The sequence below is a fragment of the Marmota marmota genome, unplaced genomic scaffold, assembly GCF_001458135.2.
Source record: "Marmota marmota marmota unplaced genomic scaffold, marMar, whole genome shotgun sequence".
In the NCBI taxonomy this organism is placed as follows: Eukaryota; Metazoa; Chordata; class Mammalia; order Rodentia; family Sciuridae; genus Marmota; species Marmota marmota.
Window position 1 is genome coordinate 36,091,891 of NW_025999977.1, and position 11,900 is coordinate 36,103,790.

The following is an 11,900-nucleotide window of genomic DNA, read 5'->3' on the forward strand; positions in this document are numbered from 1 at the left end:
TTCTTATCTTCTGTTCATTGGAATTATATCTCAGTGTCAAAATCATTTTGTGAGTTAACATCTTCCTAAATTTGTCTCAAGAAAGTTTGTGCCTTGATATTATGTTGGCCTTATAACCTTCAGAATTGAAGAAGCTAACTTTCTTGGATACATAGTTTACAGTGTGACTGTCTCCTAGTTTCCAGATTGTAAGAACTTTCAGGACACTTAATCTTGGATGGGATCTGGAACAGTTTCACCAGGTAAAAAAAAAAAAAAAAAAAGGAGCCAAGCATTATAGTAACTAAGGACAGCCAGCCCTTTGTCACTTTATCCTCTTAATTTATTTACCAGAATGCCTACCAGCAAATAGATTTTTGATATTTCAGCCCTATTTGCCTTTTAAGGAACTCACAAACCTCAGATTTAGAGTTACTAGACTATTTGAAGTAGAGACCGATATCAGCTATTAAAGACCTCTTTTCAATCAAAAAAGAAAAGAAAAGTAAAAGGGCACACTTAGAGCCAAGAATATAACTGATTTTGAAAAAGGCAGAAAGCCTATGAGAGGCAAATTGAATGACATGACTGGAGGTGAGGATTGAAAGGAGGATAGTGACAATTGAGAGATTATTACCCAATAGGTATGTTAATGAACAAAAACTTAATTGTGAACAACTAATCATTTCCTTGAATTTAGTCCACGTTACTCATTTATTCATTCAATATATTAAGCATAGGCACATACTAGACAATGAGTACGATGCCAGGATTACACGAGGGGATCCATTGATCTAATACAGTCATCAAAATCTCAAAAAGCAAAAGTAAAGTGACATATTATGTATTTGAGTTCCATATATGGGTGTTGAGACATTCAAAAATGTAAATGTGGGGCTGGGAATGTGGCTCAGCAGTAGAGCCCTCGTCTAGCACTTGCCAGGCTCTGGGTACGATCCTAAGCACCACATAAAAATAAATAAACAAAATAAGGTATTATGTCCAACTATTTAGAAAAAAATGTAAATGTGAACCAGACACAGTGGCACATCCCTGTTATCCTGGTGGCTCAGGAGGCTGAGCTAGGAGGATTGCAAGTACAAAGCCAGCCTCAGCCTCATATTGAGGCCATAAGTAACTCAGCAAGACCCTTATCAGCAGCTGGCTGAGCTGGGAATATGAACTGGGTTCAAAGGAACTTGTTGTATCAATAACTAAGAAAACAAACAAAAATAGGTATGCCAGGAACGGAGGTCAGAGAGAGAGAGAGAGAGAGAGAGAGAGATTAATGAAGAAAGAAAAAGAAAGGGCTGGGGATGTGGCTCAGTCCTTAACCTCCCCTGGGTTCAATCTCCAGTACCAAAAAAAAAATTGTCGGCCAGGGGTGTAATTTAGTGGTAGAGTGTGTTCTTCAATCCTCTGTACCAAAACAGCATATATTATGTGCATGATTGCAACTGACAAACTAAAGAGTAGCATCCCCTAATTAAACAAAAGAGCTGTTACTTAGCTCTAGCTAATCATTGCTTTTCACAAATGTGGGGCCTAATGTCACATTTAAAAAATTTCCAGGCTGGGCGTGATGGTGTATATCTGTAGTTCAAAAATTTGTAGGAAAGAGGCAGGAGCATCGCTTGAACCCTAGAGTTTGAGACCAGCCTGGAAAATATAGCAGATCCCTGTCTTTAAAAATGAAAAAAAAAAAAAAAGAGTGGGGCATGGTGGCACACACCTGTAATCTCAGCGGCTTGGGAGGCTGACTCAGGAGGATTGTTCAAAGCCAGCCTCAGCAATTTCGTGAGGCCCTAAGCAATTTCGTGAAACCCTGTCTCTAAACAAATAAAATATAAAAATGGCTGAGGATGTGGCTCAGTAGTAGAGCACATGCCTGGCATGTATGAGGCCCTGGGTTTGATCCTTGTCAACACAAAAGCAGCAGATAAAAAAAAAAAAAAAAAGTGTTAAAATCGTCAAGAAACCAAAATTCTCAATTTTTATGTGAAACCTGTTGGCTATACGATATTGGCTCAAAATTTAAAAATCAACCAACCCAAAACAAAACTGTGAGTTACAGTTTGAGATTCACTGCACAGTATTTGGTATTTCAGTGAAAGTGAATAACCTTGTGCAAGCATAGCAGATTCAGTTAACACAGACTTTTTTCCTTTTATGCAAGGACTCCACAAATGAGCTACATTCCCAGTCCTTTTAATTTTTTTTTTTTTTTAAGAGACAGGGTCTCACTAAGTTGCCCAGACTGGCATTGAACTTGGAATCTTCCTATCTCAGCTACTCAGGTAATAGCTGGGATTACAGGCTTGTACCACCATGCCCAGAAATACAGAGTTTTAATCTAGAATGGCAGAGTGGATTGTCAGAGGATATATACAGTGAATACTCTAAATAAGATATTTGGGAATATAAATCTGATCTTATATTTCTATACTTATGGTGGACAGAGAATATATACTCCATGTGAAAAGTAGAGGAGGGAAAGGGAAAGGTGGGGGAAAGATAGATAATGGGTTCTAAGTTACAGTTAGTTAGAAGAAATAAATTCTGTTATTCTATTGCACAGTAGAGTGACTATAGATAACATAACTATATATTTCAAAAGAGCCAGAAGAAAGGATTTTGAATGTTTTCAACACAAAAATTATAAATTTTCAAAAAGATGATTTGAATATTATAATAGCATGTATACATTCATTGAAACATCCCATGGCACCCCATAAATATATGTAATTCTTAGGTGTCCGTTAAAAATATGTTAAAAAATAAAATAGCTGGACTCATGGCACACGCCTACAATATCAGCTACTTGGAAGGCTGGGGCAGGAAGATTGCAAGTTTAAGGCCAGCTTGGGCAACCCTGCCTCAAAATAAAAATATAAAGGCGGGGCTGGGGTTATGGCTCAGTGGTAGAGCACTCATCTAGCACATGTGAGACCCTGGGTTTGATCCTCAGCACCACATAAAAATAAATAAATAAAATAAAGATATTGTGCCCAACTACAGCTAAAAAATAAATATTAAAAAGTATATTTAAAGGCAGGACTGGGGTTGTGGCTCAGTGGTAGAGCACTCACCTCACATGTGCGAGGCTCTGGATTTGATCTTCAGCACCACATAAAAATAAATAAATAAATAAATAAATAAATAAATATATATATATATATATATATATATATATACACACACACATGTATATATATATATATATATAAAGTCCCCAGCCCTTTATATATTTAAAAATATATAAAGGGCTGGGGACATAGCTCAGTGGTAAAGTACCCTGGGTTCAATCCCCAGTATCAAAAATAATATAAAATAAAATAAATCATTTTAATAGCATAAAAATCCAAATTGGTCTAACAAAAATCACACAAGACTCTACAATAGAAACTACAAAACATTACTGGGAGAAATTAAGAATGACCTAAAATATGGTTAATGAACCTATTTTTAAAGAGATACAATAAAATGTGTTAGAGCAATTAGATAACCATAAGAAAAATTTTATCCATGCCTCTTTATATCTTTATCTAATGTAAAAATTAATTCCAAATGGATAATAACTATAAAGGTGAACAAATAATAAAGGTTTAGAAGAAAACTAAAGAAGATATGACATTGTGGTAAGCAAATATTTCTTTAATAATGTACATAATAATCAATCATAAAGAATATAGATGATACTATTATACTACAATAAAATAAGAAAATTTTATTCATCAAAAGATGCTGCTAGGGCCGAGGTTATAGCTCAGTGGTAGAGAGCTTGCCTAGCATGTGTGAGACACTGGGTTCAATCCTCAGTGCTACATAAAAATAAATAAATAAAATAAAGTTATTGTGTCCATCTGCAACTAAAAAAATTTTTTTAAAGACACTGCTAAAAGTGTGACAAGGGAAGTCATAGTGTAGTATCCAATAAAAGATTTACATTTAGAATATTTAAAAGACTCCTATATGTCAATATGAAAATGCAGACTACTCAAAAATAGGTCAAAATCTTGATTAGGTACTTCTGGTGCTGGGGTTGTGGCTCAGCAGTAGAGCGCTCATCTAGCATGTGCAAGGCACTGGGTTCGATCCTCAGCACCATATAAAAATAAATAAATAAATGTCCAACTACAACTAAAAAATATATTTAAAAAATATATTTAAAATAATCTTGATTAGGTGCTTCATTAAAAAATGATATTCAGGGCTAGGGATGTAGCTCACTTGGTAAAGGGTTTGCCTTGCACAAGGTCCTGGGTTCAATCCCCAGCAGCAAAAAAAAAAAGAAAGAAAAGATATCCAGAAGGAGGCCACCAACTGCGTTTGAAAGCATCTCTGAGCCTGCTGAGTAGACTACATGAGTAAAGCTTACCCTCCAGAGCTGAAAAAATGTTGGGACAAGAAGTTGTCATGAAAAACAGATTGAACCCAGTGACACTCTAACCACTGACCTACATCCACACTCCATTTTTTTTTTTTGAAACAAGGTTTTGCTAAGTTGCCCAGGCTCTTCTGGAACCCTTGATCCTTTTGCCTCAGCCACCCAAACAGCTGGGATTAAAGGCTGTACTACTGTGCCTGGTGGGTTACCTGTTTTCAAAATTAGTTGATACCAACTGCTGTGATTTCAGAAGGTCTTTTTTGTCTTGAGACCCTCTTCATCTTTTGTAATACTCACGTTTCTCCACTTGCTTACTTGATTAGCGTTGCAGTCTGTATTGTGGCCCACAGTTCTCCCTTACTGGATTTTCTGGCTGGGCATGATGGAGTATGACTTGGGAGACTGAGATAGGAGGATCACAAGTTCAAAGACAGCCTCAGCAATTTAGCAAGGCCCTAAGACATTGTCTGAAAATAAAAACAAAAAGGGCTGGGCATGCAGCTCAGTGCAAAAGTACCTCTGCTTCAATACCCAGTGCCAAAAAAAAAAAAAAAAGCCTTTTCCATTGAAACATTGCTTAAATTCTTATTTACTCAATACTATTCTAAAAATACCTACTTATGTTGGTCTTAGCCTCACCTGAATGCCTTCAGAATTTATGAAGGAGAGCATTCATCTTAGTTATCTATTATCATTATTTCAATGTATCATATGTATATATCTGATCTAGCTGAACTAGAATACAAGTTCATGAGGGCAAGGTTTGTAATTTCTGTTTATTTAAAACTCCCCCAAATCTTTTGGGCATAATGACTGCAGGAGGGTTATAAATTTCAGAACAGCCTCAGCAACTCAGTAAGACCCTGTTTCAAAATAAAAAATAAAAAGGCCTGGAAATGTAGCTGAGTGATAAAGTGCCCTGGGTTCAATCCTCAGTACCAAAACAAATAGCAAAACAACAACAACAACAACAACAAAACAAAACAAAACAACAACAACAACAAAAAAAAAGTAGCATGAAATGATTCTGGGCATCTTAAAAAAAATCAAAGTTATATATTGTACCTATCCAAATAACACATGACCAATTCATTTATAAGCATTAATTCAAGTGATAGTAACAGTCATTTGGATTCCAGAAAGAAAATCTAAAGCATAAAATGAATACATTTAACAATGGAACATCATGCATGGGCTGGGGTTGTGGCTCAGCAGTGGGGAGTACTCTTCTAGCATATGTGAGGCACTTCATTGGATCCTCAGCACCACATACAAATAAATAAAATAAAGGTATTGTGTCTACCTACAACTAAAGAAAATATTGGGAAAGTAAAAAAGAATGGAACATCAGGGATGGGGCTGTAGCTTTGTGGCAGAGTGTTGAGGGCTGCAACCAAGTCAAGATGGCGCCTGGCAGTTTGCCAGGAGGAGTGATTTGTGAGGCAACGCCACTGAGCCATTAAGATGGTGGGATTTCTTACTGGCTGACTGCTGTATCTAGATGATGCTAATTGAGTCAAGCTGTGTGTAATCAGTTAGGTATATATACCTTTGCTGTCCTGCAATAAAGCGGCTCCCACTACCTTGGGTGCCCCTCAGTTCCTGTTGAGTTTTCTCCCGCAATAAAGAGTTCCCGCTTCAACCTTCAAGTTGCTTGTCACCTCCTGGTTATTGTGTTCAGCCGGACTACGGCAGCAGAGTGCTTGCCTAGCATATGTGAGGCGCAGGGTTCGATCCTCAGCACCGCATAAAAATAAACAAATAGAATAAAGGTATGCTGTCCATACACAACTACAAAAATATACTTTTAAAAATGTAACATCATTTAGGAAATTTCAGAAAAAAATCTAAATATAATCTTATATGAGGAGTGACAGAAAAGATTGATAATTGAGGGCCAGGGATGTGGCTCAGTGGTAGAGCACTTGCCTAGCATATGTGAGGAGTTGGGTTCAGTCCTCAGTACCGCATAAAAATAAATAAATAAAATAAAGGTATGCTGTCCACAACTACAAAAATATAATTTTAAAAAAAGTAACATCATTTAGGAAATTTCAGAAAAAAATCTAAATATAACCTTATATGACAAATGACAGAAAAGATTGATAATCTAGGGCCAGGGATGTGGCTCAGTGGTAAAGAGCTTGCCTAGCATGTGTGAGGCCTGGGTTCAATCCTCAGCACTGCATAAAAATAAATAAATAAGATGAAGGGATTGTGTCTATCTCCAACTAAAAAAAAATTTAAAAACAAGTTAAAAAAAGATTGATAATCTAGGGATTGAAAATGGCGAAATTATGTGCTGTGATTGTAGCTCAGGGGTAAAGCACTTGCCTAGCACATGCGAGGCACTGGGTTTGATCCTCAGAATCACATAAAAATAAATAAACAAAATAAAGGTATTGTGTCCAACTATGACTAAAATAAATATTTTAAAAAATGGCAAAATTAGACTTTTCATTGATATCTATTATTGTCATTGCTAAGATTATATTATAAAAGTCAAAAGAATTCACTGCATGCATTCATATTTTTTAAAAGTACCCTCCTTTTGGTACTGGGGGGGGGTGGATCCAGAGGCTTTTTACCACTAACCTACATCCCTAGCCCTTTTAATTTTTTTAATTATATTTTTTAGTTGTAGTTGGACACAATACTTTTATTTTATTTATTTTTATTTGGTGCTGAGGATCAAACTCAGGGCCTCCCACCTTGCTAGGCAAGTGCGCTACCACTGAGCCACAACCCCAGCCCCGTCCTTTTAATTTTTGAGACAGGGTTTTGCTAAGTTGCTGAATTTAGCCTCACTAAATTGCTGAGGCTGGACTTGAACTTATGATCTTCCTGCCTTAGCCTCCTGAGTGGTGGGATTACAGATGTGGACCAGTGCACCTGGCTTTAAAAAGCCCATTTTAAAAAATTCTTTTTTATTTGTTGATAGACTTTTATTTTATTTATTTTCATGTGGTGCTGAGGATCAAATTCAGTGCCTCACACATGCTAGACAAGCACTTTACCACTGAGCTACAACCCCAGCCCTAAAAAACCCTTTTGATATGTTCTTTGACATACAAATTTTAAAGATCGGCACAGGGGATAGGTGCTTGGGCATAGGGTTTAATTTAATAGTAGACAAAGGAACTCCACTATGGAGTGGTGACTTTCCCTTATTTGCCACCAAAAGATTTTCTTTGGAAAGTGATTTATCAATTCTGGAACATGTATTTCTAGTTCTTCTTCAGAGATGGTTGGGTGCTTCTCTCCACAAACTGTGTTCAGAGGCCTTTGTACACTCAATAAATTTTATATATTTCTATGCAAATAAGTGTTGTGTGTGTATGTGTATGTGCTGTGTCAAGTTCTTGCAGATTACTTTAAACAGCAACAACATCAAAAAAGGGAAAACACTATTATGATTAAGTGATTAGGCAAACATAAAATAGAATTACTTTCACTTACATATATTCTTCAGGTAAATTAAATAATTTCAGTTTAGAGTAAAAAAGAAGTTTCATCTATCTTACCTCATTAGATCCTTCCTATGAGGTAGGTATTATCCTACACATGTGCGAAAACCTGAAACTCAGAAGAGTTAAACTCTTTGCTTAACTTAACATGGAAAATAAGTGGAGGAACCCGGTTATAATATTCATGTAATTTCAAATCATGTGTTTCTCCACTGCATAAATTATGTTATTCTTAAATAGGCATTGTCTGCCTAATAAATTATAATAAATTGAATATACTTCAAGTTTGTGAAAAGGAGGTCAAGCACAGTTGTTTTTATTATTCTAGGGTCTAGAATTCTTTGGTTCTGAAATCTAGAATTACTATCACCTTGAATCTCCAAGAAAGGCTAGAAAATATTATTTTGGTGCTAATGATTGTCTTCTCTATAAACTCTTTTTTTGTGTGTGTTGTAAGTGGACAGAATGCCTTTATTTTATTTGTATGTTTATATGGTGCTGAGAATCGAATCCAGTGGCTCGAGCATTCTAGGCAAGCGCTCTGCCATTGAGCAACAGCCCTAGCACTCTATAAACTCTTTTGAAACAAATATCAAATGTAAGAATTAAATACAAAGATGATACAGTTAAGAGCTTTGCTTATGTACTCAAATTTTTTAAAAATATTTTTTTATTTGTTCTAATTAGTTGAGATCAAAATTAAATTGTGTTTAATCATTAAAAAATTAAGACAAAATGAGGTTCATAGTAGAAGATGTTGGAAGCAGATATCTCACTACTGAGAAAAGTGTGGTACCACAAGTCCACATAGGACTTACATGTCATTCTTATTCTTTTAATTTACCTCTCTCTAGACAATACACATTGCTGCAAATTTCTGTTATAATCATGGTTCCCAAAGTCATCCTCTCTAGATTCTTCATATCGAACTTCAGTTATCGGCAGTATTTTTAGTCACCTTTATACTTTCTAACATAATTATAATTATTTTATACTATTACATAGTTTCTGACTTTTTTTTCTTTTTTCTTCTTCCTTTTTTAATATTTATTTTTTTAGGTGTAGATGAACACAACACCATGTGGTGCTGAGGATCGAACCTGGATCCCACTTGTGGTAGGTGAGCACTCTACCGCTGAGCCACAATCCCAGCCCCTTCTTCTTCTTCTTCTTCTTTTTTTTTTTTGGTACCAGTGATTGAATCCAGGGGGCTTAACCATTGAACCACACCACATTCCCATCCCTTTTTAATATTTTATTTAGAGCAAGGTTTTGCTGACTTGCTTAGGGCCTTGCTAATTGCTGAAGTTGGCCTTGGACTCAAGATCCTCTTTCCTTACCCTCCTGAATTGCTGGAATTATAGCATTCACCACTGCTGCCGGCTTCTACCTGACATTTAAAAAAATTCATTTCTCTGTTGCTCTGACTTGCCATCTGAATTTTTTTTATTGACTATGTTTTTTTTTTTTCCTTCCTGTTTTGATGTTGTGTTCTCCAGGTTGACCTTGTACTCCTGGGCTCAAACAATCCTCCTGCCTCAGCCTCCCCAGTACTTTGGTCAACTGGTGTGTGCCATCATGCCTGCCTTTTAACTTTAAATGTAAAAACTTTTGTGAAGCTTTTTTTTTTTTTCTTTTGTAGACCACTAATTCATATCTGAGATTGAGAGAAATCTGCTTGATAATTATTCGCATTGCTCCCTTCAGTAAACATTTTCATATTCTATTTTTTTGCTTTAGTAGTGTCAGTGTATAAATATTAAATTTTGACATAGCAACTCAAGTTAACACATATTTTTTAAAATATATTTTTAGTTGTAGATGGATACAATACCTTTATTTATTTATTTATTTTTATGTGGTGCTGAGGACTGAATGCAGTGCCTCACACATACTTGGTGAGCACTCCACCACTGAGCCCCAGCTCTAGCCGAGTTAACACATATTATTCAACTATGATGCAGCAGGCCCCACATGAAGTACAAGGATTTCTAAGACATGGTCCCTGCCCTGAACAAACTTGCAGTCTAGTTTCCAACTTTTCACTGTCAGTACTTGGAAAATGTAGATTAGTACTTCTCAGTTGCTTCCTAAAATTTGGAAATGTTTATAAAGTGCCTACTACTTGTGGGGAAGTATATGGATGTATAGTATGAAATGCACAAAACTCTTCTCTCAAGTTTTCTCAACCACTTTTAAGTGGTACTTGAAAGAAAAGCGAGGAACCGGGAGATGGGCAAGTGAGAACTGAAAGGCGGAGACCACACAGAGATACACGTGAGAGTTTGTGCGAGCTGATAAATAAAGGCACATCTCTCCTTAGATGGAGAGAAAATAATACAGGTTTGAGTTCTGAGACTTTTATGGGGCAGGCTCAGGGATTAGAGCCCTGTGGGTCCTAATGTGGGCGGTTAAGGATGGAGTTGGTATGAGGGAGTGGTGAGCCTTTCTTAGAAAGGCCTTGGGTGAGAAAGCAAAATTTTTCTTAAAATGGTGGCTGTCACTTAAGATGGCTGTCCAGATGCTAAGCAAGGACCTTACAGTACTAGTTTTTATTTCTCACTCCAGAAAAAGCATTTATTCTTTATTAGAGTTAATATATGTACTAGTTAATTTATCCTACACGTGTGCATCCACATCTTTGCACCAATCTTTTTTTTCTAAACATTATTTTTTAGTTGTAGATGGACACAATCTCTCTCTCTCTCTTTTTTTTTTTTTTAAGAATTTTTAATATTTATTTTTTAGTTTTCGGCGGACACAACATCTTTGTTTGTATGTGGTGCTGAGGATCGAACCCGGGCCGCATGCATGCCAGGTGAGTGCGCTACCGCTTGAGCCACATCCCCAGCCCTGGACACAATATCTCGTTTTATTTATTTATATATTTTTTGTGTGGTGCTGAAGATTGAACCCAGTGCCTCACGCATGCGAGATAAGCGCTCAACCACTGAGCTACAACCCCAGCCCTGCACCAATCTTATTTGTAAAATCCTCACAGAGCCATCACCAATCACAATAGTAATTATTGTAAGGTCAGGCATGGTGGTTCTTTGGCGGCCAGGGGTTACTTGGTGCTTTGTTCCTCAGCCACCTCCACCTAATAATTATCAAGTATATAGTGTAAAACTTTAAAAAAATCTACCCACAAGTCTAATTCCTAAAGAAATTCTATTTACTTCAGATCTTTATCCATGTAGTATTTAGCAAAATTAAGTTATAGTGTACTTTTAGAAATACTTAAGCTGGGCAGTGGTGTATGCCTGTAATCCCAGTGGCTCAGGAAGTTGAGGCAGGAGGAAAGAGAGTTCAAAGTCAGCCTCAGCAATTTAAGCCAGGCCCTAAGTAACTCAGTGAGACCCTCTCTCTAAATAAAATACAAAAAGAGGGCTGGGAATGTAGCTCGGTGGTTGAGTGCCCCTGAGTACAATCCCTGGTAAACACCCCCCCTCCAAAAACAAAAACAAAAACACCCACCAAACTTAAGTACTTCTCTATAAGTATTCATCATTTTTACTTTTTTTCCCCCTCTGTACTGGGGATTGAACAGGGGTGTTTTACCACTGAACTATATTCCCTGCCCTTTATTTATTCTTTTACTTTCAGGGAGGATCCTGTTAAGTTGCTCAGGTTGGACTCTAACTTGCAATCCACCTGCTTTCTGAGGAGCTAGGATTTCAGGGAAGCACCACCACACCCAGCTCCTTTTTACTTTGAATGGTTTATATTCCATCACATTAATATGCCACAATTAATATCTAAATAGTCAAAGTTTTATATGAAAAAGTGCAAATGCAAATGGGAAGTTACTATTACTTTATATTTACCTTAAATGAAATTTAGTGGATTTAAAACAATCCTATTGGGGCTGGGGATGTGGCTCAAGCCGTAGCGTGCTCGGCTGGCATGCATGCGGCCCGGGTTGGATCCTCAGCACCACGTACAAATAAAGATGTTGTGTCCGCCGAAAACTAAAAAATAAATATTAAAATTCTCTCTCTAAAAAAAAAAATTAAGATTTAAAAAAAATAAATAAAACAATCCTATTTACTGGATTCTTGTTTACT